Genomic DNA, 19,840 nt, shown 5'->3' with positions numbered 1-19,840 from the left:
TAATCAAACCTCAAAGACAATCAAACCTGAAATCTAAGCTACATATTAAATAGCTTGGTTTTTAGGTTGCACTTTGCTGTGTATGCTGGCTTCATAGAAAATGCAAGTAGCAATGGCCATTTTTTAATTGTCATTAGCATTGAAGCTCTCCTACTTTTGAATCACATAGAAATAGAAATCAAATCTCACTAGATTTTTTTTTTTTGAAACAGGGTCTGGCTTGGTTGCCCAGGCTGAAGAGCAGGGCATGATCTTGGCTCACACCTCTGCCTCTCGGACTCAAGCCATCCTCCCACCTCAGCCTTGGAGTAGCTGGGACCACAGGCATGTGCCACCATATCCAGCTAATATTTTTATTTTTGTACAAATGGGGTTTGTCATCTTTCCCAGGCAGGCCTCAAACTCCAAGACTCAAGCAATACACCTGCCTTGAATTCCCAAAGTACTGGGTTTACAGGCGACAGCCACTACGCCCAGCAACTAAACTTCTAAAAATCAATTTTACATAAAATTATCTAAGCGTGCAAGGAAAGATAAGAAGCCTAAGGAACCAGTGAGTTGAAGAATAAATGCAGTTTAAATCATACATGTAAACAACATGATGTGATGTGGTAGGAATCATCTAACATGCTTTAAAGCATGAGTAAAAGGTCTTTACTTAGAAAACTGGATCTTAGTTTAGGATATCTTTAGATAAGAGTATGAAACGTCATATCATATTGATAAGTAAAGTGCTTCCTTTGGCTAATTTTAAGGATAGGACATTTACTTTCATATAATTCATAGGAATCTTAGACTTAAAAATAAAATTTCCCTTCTCAAATCCTTACTTTTATACTTTTTTGCATTTCTTTCACTTTTGTGTTAATGGCCTATGTCTCAACATATTCTATTAAGCCTTCTGGAAACACATACTTTGTTTCCAGCCTCTTCAGAGAACCATCACTCGAATTCCTAGGCTTCTGAAGAAGCAGACCCAAGCTTATAATTATTACATATTTCCAAATCTAGGTGACCAACAAAAATTGATACTTTTCCCATCATACCTTTAAGTTAATAATCAGGTGTATGCTGAGAGGTAAAGACCCAAGAGTGTTGGTTGTCTAATTGTGCAGCTGTATAAACAAATCTTAATGCTTGAAAATATTCAAAGGTTATTCTCACGTTGATTGTTGGTAACTATGTGTAACAACATGAAAAGAAAAAAAAAATCAAAGAATTACGTCTGAGGATAATACACAATCTCTAAGGGTAAGAAGAGCAACAAAAATTCTGCTTCAATTACCACTGAAATAATATATTTATCCTGTAAAATCTATGGTGGCTGGTTGTAAAAATTAGGCATTAGCAAACTGATAAAGACTTTTTAATGAAAACATTATGAAACATAGTTTTTAAAAAGTTAAATACACCCACACCAGTTTTTCACATTCTTTGGGCTGCTTTAATGCTGCCATTAAATAATTGATTTAGTTGTGACATAGATCCTATGTTCCATGGAGTCTACCATTCATAAAGATGCAATGTAAGGTAACAAAAATATAAATTGTGTGTGTGGGGAGGAGAAGTCAAGAGTATTTTTATGTGACAGAAGTTAAGTTGTTATCAGTGTAAAATAGTCTGTTACAAATACCGGACTCTGTATGTTAGTTTCAATAACCAGAAAGAAAGAAATTACAGCAGATACACACACACACACCAAAAAAGGGAAAAGAAACAAAGCTTAGCACCACAGAAAACCACCAAACTAGAGGGATAAACAATAAGAAAGGAAGAAGTGAACAAGTAATCTAAAAAACAACTAATGAAATGGTAGAAGGAAGTCCTAATTTATCAATAATAAACTTCAATAGAAGTGGATTAAACTCTACTTAAAAGATATAAAGTGGATGAATGGATTCGGATAGCAAAACCCACCTATATGCTGCCTACATGATACTTACCTCACTATTAAAGACAAATAGACTGAAAGTGAAGAGATGGAAAAATATATTTTATGCAAACAAATGAAAAGCAAGCAGGAGTAGCCACAGTCATGTCATATTTTAAAAGGCTTTAAATAAAAAAAACTATATAAAAAAAGAATGTCACTGTATAATGAAATGATAAAAGGCCCAATTCAATAAGAGGACATAACATATATATTACTTAGGTGTAACTATATATGTACCCAACACCAGAACAACCAGATGTATAAAGCAAATATTAGATTTAAAGGTAGAGATAGACTGCAATACAATATTAGTAGGAAATTTCAACACTCCACTTTAAAAATGGACAGATTCTATGAAGAGAAAATCAACCAAAAAATGACAGACTCAAACTATACCATAGACCAAATGGACCTAGCAGGTAAAGAAGATCTCACCTGATATGGTTTGGCTGTATATCCCCACCCAAATCTCATCTTGATTATAGCTCCCATAATTCATACATGTTGTGGGAGGGAACCAGTGGGAGATAATTGAATCATGGGGGCGGTTCCCCCATACTGTTCTTGTGGTAGTGAATACGTCTAACAAGATCTGAGGTTTTATAAGGGGGAACCCTTTCACTTGGTTCTCAATTCTATTTTGTTTGCTACCATGTAAGATGTGTCTTTCGCCTTCCATCATGATTGGGAGACCTCCCCAGCCACGTGGAACTATGAGTTCACTAAACCTCTTTTTCTCTGTAAATTACCCAGTCTCGGGTATGTCTTTATCAGCAGTATGAAAACAGACTAATACATCATCCAACAGCTGCAGAATACAAATTATTCTCAACTGTACACCAAACATTCTCTAGGACCAATCATACATTATGACACATAATAAGTCTTAACAAACTTAAGAAGACAGATATCATATGAAGTATCTTTTCTGATTCCAGGGATATAAAGCCAGAAATCAACAACAGGAAAGCCCTTGGAAATTTTATAAAAACATGGAAATTAAATAGCACGCACCCAAGAAATCAATAGGTCTCATTAAGACATTAATAGGAAAATTTCAAAAGTCACTGAGACAAGTAAGAATGAAAATCCAACATACCCAAACCTATGGAACGTAGCAAAAGCAGTTCTAAGAGGGAAATTTATAGCAATAAAAGCCTACACCAAAAAAGAAGAAAGATTTTCAAATCACAAAGCAAAATTATACACTTCAAGTAACTAGAACATCAAAAACAAACTAAACCCAAAATTGGTAGAAGGAAGGAAATAATAAAGCTCACAGCAGATATAAATGAAACGGACACTAAAAAATATTTCAAAAGATAAATAAGACAAAGTGTAAAGGTAAAACTGAGAAACCTTTAGCTAAACTAAGACAAAAGGAGAGAAAATTCAAATAAATAAAAGATGAAAAAGGAGACATTACAACTGATACACCACAGAAATAGAAGGGATTGTAAGACATTACTCATAACTATATGCCAACAAATTTGATAGTGTAGAATAAAATGAATAAATTTCTGCACACATACAACTACCCAGATTAAATTGTGAGGAAATATAACATCTGAACACATCAATAATGAGTTTGGAAATTGAATCAATAATAAAACATCTTCCATCAAAACAACAACAACAACAACCAACACCCAGGACCTGATGTCTTCACTGCTGAATTCTACCAAACAGTTAAAGAATAACTACCAATTCTCCACAAACTTTTCCACAAAAGTAATGAGGAAGGAATACTTCCATACTCGTCTTATGAGGCTCGCAACATCCTGATTCTAAAACCAGACAAAGACACGCACAAAATGAAAATAACAGGCCAATATTCCTGAAGAACATAGATACAAAAATTCTCAACAAGATACAAGTGAACTGACTTCGACAGCACACTAAAAAGAGTATTCACTATAATCAAGTGGGGTTCATCCCAGGGATGAAAGGATGGCTTAACATGCACAAATCAGTAAATATGATACACCACCACAATAGAAAGAAGAACAAAAACCATGTGATCATTTCAACAGATGCAAAAAGAACACTTGACAAAAGTCAACATTCCTTTATGATAAAAACTGTCAAGAAAGTAGGTATAGGAGTGTACCTCAACGCAGTAAAGGCCATAGGTGACAAACCCACAGCTAACATCTTATTTATGGTGAATAGTTAAATGCTTTTCCTCTTTGATGTGGAGGAAGACAAGGATGTCAACTTCTACCACTTCTATTTAGCATAGTACTGGAGGTCAGAGCCAGAGCAATTAGACAAAAGAAATAAATAAGAGGGATCCAAACTGGAAAGAAGGAAGTCAGATTGTTTCTGTTTGTAGAAAATGTGATCTCACATACATATGGATACATCTATATATATGATCATATAGATATATATGATCTCTCTCTCTTTAGGGTTCTTTCTATATATACTTATATAGAGTGAGAACCCTAAAGACTTGACCAAAAACTACTAGAAATCATAAATAAATTCAGTAAAGTTGTAGTATACAAAATCAACACAGAAAATTCAGTGGTGTTTCTATACACTAATAGTGAACTATCTGAAAAAGTCATCAAGAAAGGAATTCCATTTACAATAGCTACCAAGAAATCTGCAGATAAATTTAATCAAGGTCGTGAAAGATCTCTACAACGAAAACTATAACACACTGATGGAAAAATTTACGATCCACAAAAAATGGACACTATATACTCATGGAATGGAAGAACTGATACTATTGAAATGACCATACTAACAAAATGTCCTACAGATTCTATGCAATCCCTATCAAAATACCAATGAAATTCTTCACAGAAATAGAAAAAAATACCCTAAAATTTGTATGAAACCAGAAAAGACCCCAAATAACCAAAGCAATCCTGTGCAAAAATAACAAAGCTGGAGGCACCACACTACCTGACTTCAAAATATACTACAAAGCCATAGTAAGCAAAACAGCATGGCACTGCCATAAAGCAAACACATAGACCAATGGAAGAGAATATACAGCTCAGAAATAAATTCTCATACCTAAAGTCAACTGATTTTCCAAAAAGGAGTCAAGAGCACACACAGGGGTAAAGACAGTCTCTTCATTAAATGGTACTGAGAAGATTGGATATCTACATGTGGGATAATGAAATTAGACCCCTATCTTTTACCTTATACAAAAATCAACTCAAATGCGATTAAAGACCTAAAGGTAAGATTGAAAACTATGAAAAACTACTAGAAGATAACATGTGGGAAATTCTCTATAACTTTGGGTTCTACAAGGATTTTTTAAATGAGACGTCAAAAGCACAGGCAACAAAAGCAAAAAGAGATAAATGGGGTTTCATCAAACTAAAATGCTTTTGCACAGCAAAGGAAACTTAACAGAGTGAAAAAACAACTTACAGAATGGGATACAATATTTGCAAACTATACATCTGCTAAGGAGTTAATGCCCAGATTATATAACAAACTTAAACAACTCAACAGCAAAAACATAAATAACTTATTTAAAAATGGGCAAAACTGGGAGGCTGAGGCAGGCGGATTGCCTGAGGTCAGGAGTTTGAGACCAGCCTGACCAATATGGTGAAATCATTTCTCTACTAAAAATACAAAAATTTAGCCAAACATGATGGCGTGTGCCTGTAACCCCAGCTACTCAGCAGGCTGAGGCAGGCGAATTGCTTGAACCAGGGAGATGGAGGTTGCTGTGAGCCCCGATTGCACCACTGCACTCCAGCTTGGGCAAGAGAGCAAGACTCCTTCGCAAAAAAAAAAAAAAAAAAAAGGACAAAATAAACTAAAAGAAATGCCACAAGAGAAAATATAGAAATTGTCAAGACGAATATATAATAAAATCATGTTCAACATCACTAACCATCAGGGAAATGCAAATCAAAACCACAATGAGATACCAGTTCACCCATTAGAATGGCTATTAGCAAAAAGGTAAAAGATAACAAGAGTTGGCAAGGAAATGGAGAAAACGGAACACTTACGCACTGTTGATGGGGTTGTAAACTAGTACAACCATTAAGCAAAACTTTATGGAAGTTCGCTAAAAAATAAAAAATAAAAAAAAAAACAATCATTCGATCACATAACCCAGCAATCCCACTACTGGGTATATATCCATAGGAAATGAAATCATTGTGTTTGAAAAATATCTGCACTCTTATGTTTACTGTAGCACTATTTCTAATAATCAGATATGGAATCAACCTATGTGTATAAAAACAAACAAGTGAATTATATATATATAATATATAATGTATATTATATATAATACATATTATGTATATTATATATAATATATTATGTATAATATATAATATATTATATATTAATATATTATTAATATTAATGTATTATATATTAATATTAATAATATTAATATAAATAATAATTATTAATTAATAATTATTAATAATTATTAATAATTAATAATAATTAATATTAATATGAATATGTTATTAATATATAATATATATTATATGTATAATATACATTATATATTATGTATATTTTATATATAATACATATTATGTATATTATATACATAATATATATTATGTGTATTATAATATATATAATGTATAATGTATATAATATACGTTATGTATATTATATATAATATACATTATGTATGTTATGTATATTATATATTACATATAATATATATATTATTATATATAATTATATATAATTATAATTATAATTATATATAATTTTATGTGTAATTATAATTATGCATAAAATTAATTATAATTATATATAATTTTATGTGTAATTATAATTACACATAAAATTATATATGTATATATATATATATATATGGACACACACACAATGAAATACTATTCAGCCATAAAAAAAGAATGAAATTCTGCCAGTTGCAACAACATGGATGACCCTGTAGGATACAATGTTAAGTGAAATAAGCCAGACACAGAAAGCAAATACCGCATGATCTCGCTCATATGTGGAATCTTAAAAAAAAAAATGTTAATAGAGAAGTAGAGTAGAATAGTGGTTACCAAACAGTGAGGAAGAAGTGGGGAGGGCAAAATGGAGATAGATTGGTTAACAGTTATGAAATCACAATTATATAGGAAGAATAAGTTGTAGTGTTCTTTGCAAAGCAGGGTGACTATAGTTAAAAGTAAAGTATTGTATATTACAAAGTATCTAGAAGAAAGGATTTTGAAATTTCTTATTAAAAAGAAATGATGAATGCATGAGGTAATTAATACACTAACTATCCTTATTGGATCATTAGACAACATACATATTCATTGAAACATCAAATTGTATCCTATAAATCTATATAATTACAATGTGAAAATTTTTTAAAAATAAATTAATGAATTAAATAACAATTTTAAAATGTTCTCAATCACCAATGCAAAGTTTAGGAGCTTTGTTCTTGACTCAGCCTTAAGACTGAAAACTAATGTGTTAGAAATATTTGTAGATCCTCTCAATTTTGAAAGAATCCTAGCTAAACTACTGAAATATAAAATATATTCTATGTAATATGCTCTTAGGTATATTCTTAGGTGAACTCTGCTTTTAGATGAAGCTTATAAAAATGAAAAACGTATCTGAAATAAAATTTTAAAGTATTTGGAAAATTACAGCTTAATCTCTTAAAGACAAATTTTCTATACAGTAACCTTTTTATGTGCTTTTGAAATGGGGTATACAATTATTTTCCCTGATGTGAGACAAAATATAGAATGTTGGCATTTTATCTAAGAAGTTAACTTAGGAAGAAAGAGTGAGAGGCAGAGGAATGAGGGAAGAAAGGAAGGCTGATGATGGGATACCTTATCAAGTTGCCTAATGCTGTATTGGAACCTAATAGGCCTTCTAAGGAGTTTTATTACATAATGCAAGACTCCTCAATCTGGGAGGAGGAAAGGGCTTTATTTTTGAGTGGTCACAGGTTGCCCCATGGGCATAAACTCTACCAAGCTGCTAGGTTACACCTACATGAGCATCCCACCTGCTTAAGTAAGAGCAGCCAGAAACTGTGGGCCATTCCAGGTAAGTGTCATATCACACCTGCACCAACTAGTCAAAGCCTGGGTCAAAGCCTGTGCAGAACTGATCGCTACAGCAGAGGCTAAAATAAGAAATGGGGCTAAGAGAGTGAAAAGCAGTGCCCATATGTATCCAAAAACAGGTTGAAGATATCTTTAGGAAGGAACAGATAATTTTTTTTATTCATACAATAACAGATGCATATGAACTCCTCGAGTAGTCACCCATTCCTGTCAGCCCTTGGGCTTCATAACTAAATCATTCTTCCTTTGTAATCCAGTCCCACATTTTCAGCTATCTCTATATGTTTATTATCTTAAATATTTCTTTGCTCTATACTCTTCCCCTAGTCTTCAACCAATTTCTTTCTTTATTGTCCCAACCCACAGACTGTTATTTCCACTTCGATGTCCCATAGAAGCTTCAAGGGTTTGAAATACCTAAAAAAACAACTCATCTTTCTCCCTAAAACTCCCTCTCCTTCTCCCACTTCAAAATTTCAACTAATGGCTCCCCCTGTTATTCCCACCAGAATCCTGAATGATCCCTGTTTCCCCTCATTCACTCCATACATGTAAATCTCATTAACGTTACTTTCTAGATATTTCATGAATCCTTTCCATTCATTCTGTACTAGAAAGTGTTCCCAGTTTAGACCCTGGTGGTTGGTGGCCTCTTACCTAGGCGCTCTCTCTCTCTCTCTCTCTCTCTCTGTGGGTGTGGGTGTGGGTGTGTGTGTCCTGAGAATTTATTTACTTCTGGTTTTTGTTTGTTTTTTAGTATCCAGAATCTACAGGGAACTTAAATCAATTAGAAAAAAAAATAACCCAATTAAAAAATGGGCAAAGGACATGAACAAACACTTCTCAAAAGAACACATACAAATGGCCAACAAATACACGAAAAAAAAATGCTTAGAATCACTAATCATCAGAAAAATGCAAATCAAAACACAATGAGATACCATTTCATACCGGTTGGAATGGCTATTATTAAAAAGTCAAAATACAACAGATGCCAGCAGGGCTGTAGACAAGAGGAAGTGTCTGTATATTTTTAGCTATAGCCCTACTTCAAACGTGTCCCCATTACAGCCAAAAGAGCGGCCTATCTAAAGGACTGTTCTGATCAGCTCACTTACCTGACTGAAACCTTCAGTGACTCCCATGGCCTGCAGGTCAATGCACTAATTCATGACTATAACATCTGAGATATCCTTGATCTGGCTACTGGTCTAGCCCTCTCTGACTCACGCTTTATAAACCATGCATTCTGGAACTTTTTAGTTGTTTCCCACATCAGCATGCTACTTCCCATCCATGTAGATTTGCAGAGACCTCCTCATCTTTTTAATTCCCAGTTCCCACTCTCAACATGGGCCATCTCCTACCCACACTTCAAAACCTAAGCAAAACAACACCTTCCGTGATACCTCCATGCTGAGTCAGATGCCATCCCCTTTGTATTGTAGTTCTTTGCTTGTGTGCCTTTGTCTCACTTTGTTCTCTTTAAAATAAACTCCATGAGGACAATGATCACCTGCTATTTGTGTTAATATCTGCACCTAGTGGCATAGTGTCTGGAGTATAGTAGGATCTATTTTCAAGGAAAAAAAGATTATATCTATACCAATAGACATGAATTAGCGCTTTTTTTTTTTAAAGATAAGCTCCCTTTGAACTAAGTCAATGTTTACAAGAAGAGTTATACTAAAAAGTTCACTTTTGCTGCTTATGTTTCATTTATTTCAGGCAATTAATTCATTGTTATTGGTAAATCGATACTTTTTATTGATACTGAAAAGAGAGAAATAAACTAATGACTATCTCTGTTAGAGTAGATTTGTTCATATCTATCAGTAAAATGTTAATTATCTGAAAGTCAATAATAAAACATAAACTGTGATCTTAAATGTTTTTTAGGGGCTCAAAAATAACTAGAATTCATGTCAGCATATAAAAAAAGATCAGAGTATTTTTAAGATATGATAAAATTTTATTTTAGTTTCTTAATAGGGATTTTTGTGACCTTATAGAGTTCAACTAATTATAATTTTAAAAATAGGATTTATAGAGTTTTAGAATTAGAAACAATTTATAGATTATTTTATTTTTCTTTTGAGGAATCAGGTCATCAGAAGATCAAGGAACACCTATAATGTCACTAGATCCTAATTTAATTTAAATTTTAGAATCCAGGTATTCTAACTCCTGTCTTGATACTATTTCTACTTTATTATGTTGCTTCCCAGGGCTTTAAAAAATAAAAGCTGGGAAATTACATTTGCTTTGCATATACAGCACCAATTATCAAATTCAGCATAAAAGCATAACATGTATACATCAAAAAGAAAACATAAAAACTTCAAATTAAAAGCATCTCAAAACAATTGAATATAATAGGGAAACCTTATACAAATGCAACACTCCCCCATTAATAAAAAGAAACCAATTGGAGAAAAAAGAATTTCAATATAAACATGTTGGAATATAACCTAATTCATTTTAATCCAATGCTTCAAATTGAAAAAAATTAGCACTAGTGTTATTTTCCTTTATCATTACAATCTTGCTTTTCATTACATTATGCTATGTTTTGTATTAAACATAAAATCAATTTTTCACCTTAACACATGCTAGAAATACAGAGTCACCATATTGGAAATCAGTAGAAAGTGTCTTTGTTTCTACTTTTTTTTCTTTGAAAAAGCTTTGGGAAAAAAAATCATTTACAATGTTTAATTTTAATAACTTAAAGAATGTAATTGATTTTTGTTTGTTTTTGACATGGAGTTTCACTCTTGTCACTCAGGCTGGAGTACAATGGCATGATCTCGGCTCACTGTAACCTCCACCTCCCAGGTTCAAATGATTCTCCTGTCTCAGCCTCCCGAGTAGCTGGGATGACAGGCACTCGCCACCACACCCGGCTAATTTTTGTATTTTTAGTAGAGATGGGGTTTCATCATGTTGGCCAGGCTGGTCTCAAACTCCTGACCTCAGGCGATCTGCCAACCTCGCCCTCCCAAAGAGCTGGGACTACAGGCGTGAGCCACCATGCCCAGCCAATTGAATAGTTTTTAACTCAGAGGATAAATGCTTGAGGGGATGGAAAGCCCATTCCTCATGACGTGATTATTTCACACTGCATGCCTGTATCAAAACATCTCATGTACCCCACAAATATATAAACCTCCTATGTACCCACAAAAATTTTATAAAATAATGAAAATATTTTAAAACTAAAAAAATTGTTTTTTAATTAAGCAACTTTATTTAAATAAAATCATTCTTCCTCATCCTCAGTCCTGGGATCTACCAGAAAGAATTAGCAACATCTTAAAGATGACAAAGTGTTAAAGATAAACTGCTATTAAGTAAAAGTGTGAAGTGTGGAGGGGACAAGCTGGATGCCTGAACCATTTTGTTCTATCTTTAGGACAGTGAAAGAGCAAGAAGCAGGGTTGGGTGGGGGACACATATTCTGTTGAGCATTGTCACCACTATATTCACTGAAATTCATCTGCATGCTTGTATGTATACTTTTGATTCGCCTGATACACTGAAAATTATATGAAATTGTTCTCTATTCTTTAGATAATTATAATCTAAGTGCTAATATGAAGCTTAGAATTTATATGAAATATGTATGCCCACAACAAGACATTTCAGCTATTTCCTAGATAATAATCTCACTTCACCCTGCACAAAACAGGCACATGATCATGTCACTCTGACCTGGTTTGAGTCCAAGGAGGCTTTTGTTTTTAAAATAATTTAGGTTAGTAGTTAAAATATGAACTTTGGGCCAGGAGTGGGAGCTCATGCCTATAATCCCAGCACTTCGGGAGGCTGAGGCGGGTGGATGACTTGAAGTCAGGAGTAGGAGACTGGACTGGCCAACATGCTGAAACCCCATCTCTACTAAAAAAAAAAAAAATAGAAAACTTAGCTGGGTGTGGTGGCGGGCACCTATAATCCCAGCTACTTGGGAGACTGAGGCAGGAGAATTGCTTGAGCCTGGGAAGTGGAGGTTGCAGTGAGCAGAGATCTTACCACTACACTCCAAAACAAACAACAAACAAAAAAATTCTAGAGTCACACTGAAAATCTTAACAACCTGCTTCTACTACCCATTTTTTTAATTTTTATTTTGACCTGATTTTAGATTGATAGCAAAATGCACAAATAACACAAAGTGCCCCCTATGTCCCTCACCCTACTTCCCCTAATGCTAACATTTTCAGAGCCATCCTTATTTTCTCTATAAAAGAGCAGAGTTCTCCTTTTAGAGATTTGGAAAGATTATTAAAAGATAAGTTACAAAATACAGTACCTGACACGTATAAAATATTAAATAAATACTAGCCATGCTTAATTATTTTGTTTTAAGTCTATATGAGTCAAGTTTTAGTAGAAATATGGGCTAGAAAAAAAAAAACAGAAAGCGGGACTCTGTGATCCGACTTGGGCTTATAGAACAGACTGCACTAGTTTGTTCTCATGCTGCTAATAAAGTCATACCCAAGACCGGGTAATTTAGAAAGGAAAGAGGTTTAAGGAACTCACATTTCCACATGGCTGGGGAGGCCTCACAGTCACGGCAGAAGGCAAAAAAGAAGCAAAGGCACATCTTAAATGGTAGCAGAGAAGAAAGCTTGTGTAGGGAAGCTCCCATTTTAAAAGCATCTGATCTCGTGAGACTTATTCGCTACCAGGAGAACAGTAGGGGGAACCCGCCCCTATGATTCAATGATCTCCACCTGACTCCATCCTTGACATGCGGGGATAATTACAATCAAGGTGAGATTCGGATGGAGACACAGCCGAATCATATCAATGACTAATGAGAGTTACGTCCAGAACCTAATGAAAACCTGTCTGAGGCCACATTCCCTGTAAAGCAGATTTGAGATAGAGATTTGTGTAGAGAATATTTAACTGGGTAAAATCCTAGGAACCAACAACTGTGGCGAAAAAGCTGAATTGGATAAAGGGAGTTGAGATGTGAGGCAGTCACAACAAATACCTCAGCTAATCTCAAGGGGGAGCTGAGAAGCTGGGGCGACCCTTCAGAGTTGCCCTAAATTGAGGCAGGAGTATGGAGTTTTAATACCTTTCACTGGCCATTCTTCAGATACGAGTTGTCCCCAAGGATGGACATCAGCTTGACAAGTTATTAATTAGATCTCCTGAGAATAAATTCTAGAGAGAATCAGCTGAGAGGCATGATTTGCCAACACTCCCAATAGCTGGGCAAACTTCAGTTTTGAGGGAGGATTTGGGTCACACACAAAAGTCTCCACAACCAATTATTCATGGGAAATTCTATGTAGGCAGAGCTATTTCATGGCCAGTTAATCAAAACTACATAATCTATTTGGTTAAGCAAAAGAAATTAAAAAGATAAAATAAAATCTATGTATTAACACTCAAAAGTTTTTTAATGCATTTGCCTTGCATTTCGTATGTTTTGCCTTGCCTTTTATATGTTTTGCCTTGCATTTGCTTATTTGCTTTTAAGAACCTTTAGAGAACAATAATTACTAATATAATATGGAGTAGCACAGCATAGACGAGGGAAGCTAACTCTCTCCCTTTTCCCAGAACCTGGAACAGCTAAAGATCCTAAGCATTGTCAGCTTTGGTATCTGACATAGTTTGGATGTTTGTCCCCTTCAAATCTCACGTTAAAATGTGATCCCCAATGTTGGAGAGAGATGCCTCCTGAATGGCTTGGTGCTGTCCTCTTGGTAATGAATGAGTTCTTACCCTGTGAGTTCATGCGATATCTGGTTGTTTAAAAGAGACTGACACCTCCTCCCTGTCTCTCTTGCTTCCTCTCTCACCATGTGATATGCTGGTTTCCCTTCACCTTCCACCATGATTGGAAGGTTCCTGAGGCCCTCCCTGGAAGCAGGTGCCAGTACTATGCTTCATGTACAGCCTTCACAACAAGGAGCCAAATAAACCGCATTTCTTTATAAATTACCCAGCCTCAGGTATTTCTTTATAACAATGCAAATGGGCTAACAGAGTATCATTCATGGACAGTGAGTGTATTAGTCAATTTTCATGCTGCTGATAAAGACATACCCAAGACTGGGTCATTTATAAAGAAAAAGAGGTTTAATGAATTCACAGTTCCACATGGCTGAGGAGGCCTCACAGTTATGGCAGAAGGCGAAAGGCGCATCTTACGTGGCAGCAGGCAAACAGCAAATGAGAACCAAGTGAAAGGCGAAAGGGGTTTCCCCTTATAAAACCATCAGATCTCATGAGACTTATTCACTACCACTAGAACAGTGTGGGGAAAACTGCCCCCATGATCCACTTACCTCTCACTGGGTCCCTCCCACAACATGTGAATTATGGGAGCTACAGTGCAAGATGAGATTTCAGTGGGGACACAGCCAAACCATATCAGACAGTAATAACTTTCAATTAAATATAGCTAGACTTTCTGTCAGTGGGTCACAGCAGTCTAGAGAACACATTGAAAAACTCTGGGAACAGCAGATATAGAGGTCAGATCTAGAGATTTTGAACAAAGTTTAGTGCTACAATGCATTGGTGACCACAGACAAAAGGTGTCTGTTGTTGTTATAGTTTGTTTTCTGTCTTGTTTTTCATCATGGGAGGACAAAAAGAAAAAATGGGGGCAATGGTGAAGGAGAAATGAAAAAGACCTGCTTTTCTATGGGTGGAAGCGACTAAACGAGAGAATAAATTTGGATCACACAACAAATGCAAATCAAGTTAGAAGCATGAAAGGCATGATTAAGGCCATGGTTCTAATAGAGATCAGCCAGCGGAACCAGGATCATGCCACACCGAGAGAGGCTGCAGAGCCATTGCCTTCTCTCCTGTCAAAGCTAAATTAATGAAATGGAACTCACAGAAGCACTATGTAATCAAATATTGGTGGGACACAAGCAAATTCTTAAAAAGTTTCATTGATCAGTGATAATATCTTTTGGTGTAAATATCTCCTCAAAACATTTCAGGAAAAAAATAAAGCTATAATTTTACTTTAGAAATATTTAACTTTGTTATACTAGTTTACTTATTTTTTACCTAATACTTCTGATATATTGTTATGTAGGTTAAAGATGCTCGATTCATGCCACTGTGGAAACCACACATAATTTAGGCAATAATGCAAATTCTTTTCAAATTCTTTTATCAGTGTATTCACTTTATTTTTATTTCAAACACAATACAAAATTACAGGATGCTATCAAAGTGATGCTACAAAACCCCACTAAAATTTTTTCAATTCTTCAAATCACACACTTACACACACACACACACACACACACACACACCACATGCATTCCCCGTACAGACCTTTTTTTGGGGGGCCTGAGTAAATAATTGCATTTTATTTTCAATTTTTCATTTTGAAATAATTAAAGACTTACCAAAAATGTTGCAAAACTACGTGCCTTTTTGAAGTAAAGTCTTGAAAAAGTTGTTTGGTATATCCTTTATAGTAATAAAAGAAAACACGTGTATATTCTGTTGATTAAAGGCATGCTGAGATCGTCAGACATGTGATTTCATCAGAGACTCCAATATAGAGCGCAGCTGTAACGACATCCTAAGAGTGTTCTAACTGAAATGTGTTGGAAGAAGGTTCTAATTTTTTTCAACCCTTCTCAAGTTGGCACTCAGCAGATTTCCACTCTATAAAAGTAACTCCTGCTCTGCAACTAATGTTCACAGATAAGCTCCAAACATATTTACAGCTCCATTTAAGTATAATGTACACACAGTAAAATTCACCCTTTTCAATGTGCAATTTAATGGGTTATGGCAGATGAATATCATCATTTGACCACAATCATGATCAAGATACAGAAAATCTGCATCATCACAAAACGTTTTCTTTTGCTGTTTTGCATTTGATCTTTTCTCCATTCCTGAACACAGGCAACCACTAATCTGCTTCTGTTTCTACAGTTTGCATTTTCTAGAGTATCCTATTAGTGGAATGATACATTGGTGTCTTTCATGTCTAGCTTCTTTCACTGAGCATAATGCTTTTGATATTCATTTATATTGCTGTTGTATCAGTTTGCTCCTTTTTATTGTTGAGTGGTACTCCATCTACAACTGGTTTATCCATTTACAAGTTGATGGACACATCTGCTATGAACTTCAAGGATGAGGCTTGGTACGGATATGTTTTTATTTATTTTGAGTCGCAGTGGGATTATTTGGCTATATGATCAGTACTAAGTTTAACATTAAAAGAAACTGCCAAACTGCTTTCCAAAATGTCTGTACCATTTTGAAGTCCCACTAGCCAGGTGTGAATAGCAATTCTTCACATCATGTGGTATGGTCAGTTCTGCTCGTGTCAGCCACTCCAGTGGGTGTACAGTGGTACCTCAATGTGGTTTTAACTTGCATTTCCCTGATGACGGGTAATGTTAAGTATCTTTTCATTTGTGTATTGGACATCATCTCTTTTTAAATTAAAATATCTGTACAAATATTTGGCCCATTTAGGTCAAAATATTACGTTAAATGAGTTATTTGTGTTTTGTTATTTAGTTTTTTAGTTATGTGTACATTCTAGATGAAAGTTCTTTATCAGACATATTTAAAATTATTCTGTCCCAATCTGTGGTTTGCCTTTTCATTTTTTGATGCTATGTTTTAAGTTGCCAAAGTCTTAATTTCATGAAGTCCAACTTACTATTTTTTTCCATTTTCATCCATCCTTTTCTTATCTAAAAAGTTTTTAGCTATAGTAAGATTATTAAAAATTTTTCCTATTCAGTAAGCTTTATACATTTTATATTTACATTATGTATAAAATACATGTTGAGTTAATTTGAGGATATGGTGTGAGGTAATTCTGAAGTTCATATTCTCCATTTAATATCCAATTTTAATAGTACCATCTTTATAAAGACATTGATTTCCTTATTGAAATATTTTGGCAACTTTGGCCATGTAAGGCAGGATATATTTCTAAATTATTTATTCTGTTTCACTGATATATATGTCTTCTTCATGCCAGTAAGTTTACTGTACTGTTTAGTGTAGCTTTACAATATGTCTTGAAATTTGGAAAGTTTTCCAACTTTATTCTTCTTTCTAAAACATGCTCTGGCTATTCTAGGACTTCTGCATTTAAAAAAAAAATTAGAATCAGCTTTGTAATTTCTCCAAAAAGGCCTATAGGTTTGACTGGGATTGTGCCAAATCTGGAGATCAGTTTCAGAAGAATTATCATCTAATAAGTATGACATGTATATTTACCAATGAACTTGATACATATTTCTACCTATTCAATCTCTCGTATTAGTGATTTAGAAATTTTGGATCAGCATACCTTTTATTAAATTTATTCTGAATTATTTTATTATTTTTGAGGCTATTATAAGTTAAATTGCTTACATAATTTTATTTTCTAATTGGTGTTGATTGTGTATAGAAACACAATTGATTTTATTTATTGATCTTTCATCCTACAACTTTGTTAAATTCACTTCATACCTCTAGCACACTTCTGCAGATGCCTAAGGATTTTCTATGTATATGTTTACATCACGTGAGAATAGTATTTTTCTTTCTTCCCAACTTGGGTGTCACTTATTTCTTATTTTCTTTTCTTTTCTCTTTATTTCTTTCTTCTTTCTGTCCATTCCTCCTTCCTTCCCTTCTTTCTTTCTCCCTGTTTTAGAATCAGTTTTGTAATTTATCCAAAAGGACCTATAAGGTTTCATGGGAATTCCACTGAATCTAGAGATCAATTTCAGGAGAATTATCATCTCATAAGTATTAAATATTTATCAATGAACTTGGTATATATTTCCACTTATTTAATATTGAATGCAATACTTTAAAGAACTAGGGAGAGAGGACATCATTGCATTTTTCATAATCTTATGTAGAAAGTATTAAGGCTTTCACCATTTTAAGTAAGATGTTTGCTATAGATTTTTTGTAAACACATAATCAGTTTGAAAATGTACTTTTCTATCCTCAGTTTGCTGGGAGTTTTTAATTTAAAAAATGTGTTACATTTTGTAAATTCCTTTTTTGCATCTATTGAGAGTGTCACGTGATTTTTCTTTTTTCTGTCAGCATGGTAGATTTTCAGTTGTTGAAACCAACTTGAGATAAACCCCACTTGGTTAAAACACATTATCATTTTTAAATATTCCTAGACTCAATTTGCTAATATTGTATTAAGAATGTTGCATCTAAGTTCATAATGGTTATCAGTCTGTCATTTTTGAGTTGTGATATCTGTATTTGTTTCTGATATCGAGAGAATCCACGTAAAACATCTACTTCTGTCATCAGTAATAATCTGACCAGGGATAACACCAACAGTTAGAGAGGAACCTGTCATTACCTGTGGCAGCAGAGATATCAGAGATTCCAAAAAGAAAAGCAAGGTTAAAATTTCAAATATAATCACATGAAATATCAGAAAGCCAGGGGATAGAAATATAGGAGAGCAAAATCTTAGAGGTCAAAACAAGTAGTTAAGTACTGCACATGATAATAAAAAGTAAAATCTTTTCCTAAGGCAGAGCCTGGCTGCTGCCTAGCTTCTTTGACAATTCTTGGTAGGCTTTCATGGCTTTATAAGGGCTTATACTTTAGGTAAAGTTATAGTCAGGGAAACGGTGGGTGTAGGTTGGCTCTGTAGAAATGAAGCATTACAGGAGCACTGCAGTGAGAAAGAAACTAATACTGATGATACTTCGGTCACACTAATAATACATGCTAATGATAATCATAGCAATCATGGTAATGACAGACAATATATATATAATATTAGCATGCTTCTATTTGCACATATACATATGTGAATAGAAACATTGATTTAAAGACATGAAAGTATAGAAATAGCCTACACCTGATAAAGATATGCTCATACACAATAACAAACCTCAGCATAAACAGAGATTTTGATGTATCACAGAATTCTCCAATAGATCACAATTTTGACACTATGGGAAGTGTCATTTTCAGAACTTTTCTTTATCTCCATTATCTCTATTCTCTATTTCCAACATTCCTGGAGACTGAACTCAAGGATCAGTAAATATTCTCAACCTTAACCATAGCAGACTTCATTCATCCCATATATGCTTGTTATTTTTCCCCATTGACAGAAGGCATTGTACCATGAAATATACAACATATCTCTGACACACCTGACGAAAACAAACAATGGGGAAAGATTGACTATTTAATAAATGGTGATGGGAAAACTGGCTAGCCATATGAAGAAAGCTGAAAGTGGACCCCTTCCTTACACCTTATAAAATAATTAACTCAAGATGGATTAAAGACTTAAACATAAGATCTAAAACCATAAAAACTCTAGAAGACAACCTAGCCAATACCATTCAGAACATAGGCATAGGCAAAGACTTCACGACTAAAACACCAAAAGCAGTGGCAACAAAAGCCAAAATTGAGAAATGGGATCTAATTAAACTAAAGATAGCTTCTGCACAGCAAAAGACACTATCATCGGAGTGAACACACAACCTACAGAGTGGGAGAAAATTTTTGCAATCTATCCATCTAACAAAGGGCTAATATCCAGAATCTACAAGGAACTTAAACAAATTTACAAGAAAAAAACAACCCCATCAAAAAGTGGGAAAAGGATATGAACAGACACTTCTCAAAAGAAGACATTTATGCGGCCAATAAACACATGAGAAAAAGCTCATCATAGGCTGGGCGTGGTGGCTCACGCCTGTAATCCCATCACTTTGGGAGGCCAAGGCGAGTGGATCACAAGGTCAGGAGTTTGAGACTTGCCTGGCCACTATGGTGAAACTCTGTCTCTACCAAAAGCACACAAAAAAACTTTAGCCAG

Source organism: Gorilla gorilla, chromosome 22 (genome assembly GCF_029281585.2).
Source record: "Gorilla gorilla gorilla isolate KB3781 chromosome 22, NHGRI_mGorGor1-v2.1_pri, whole genome shotgun sequence".
Taxonomy (NCBI): Eukaryota; Metazoa; Chordata; class Mammalia; order Primates; family Hominidae; genus Gorilla; species Gorilla gorilla.
This window is presented reverse-complemented; position numbering follows the sequence as displayed.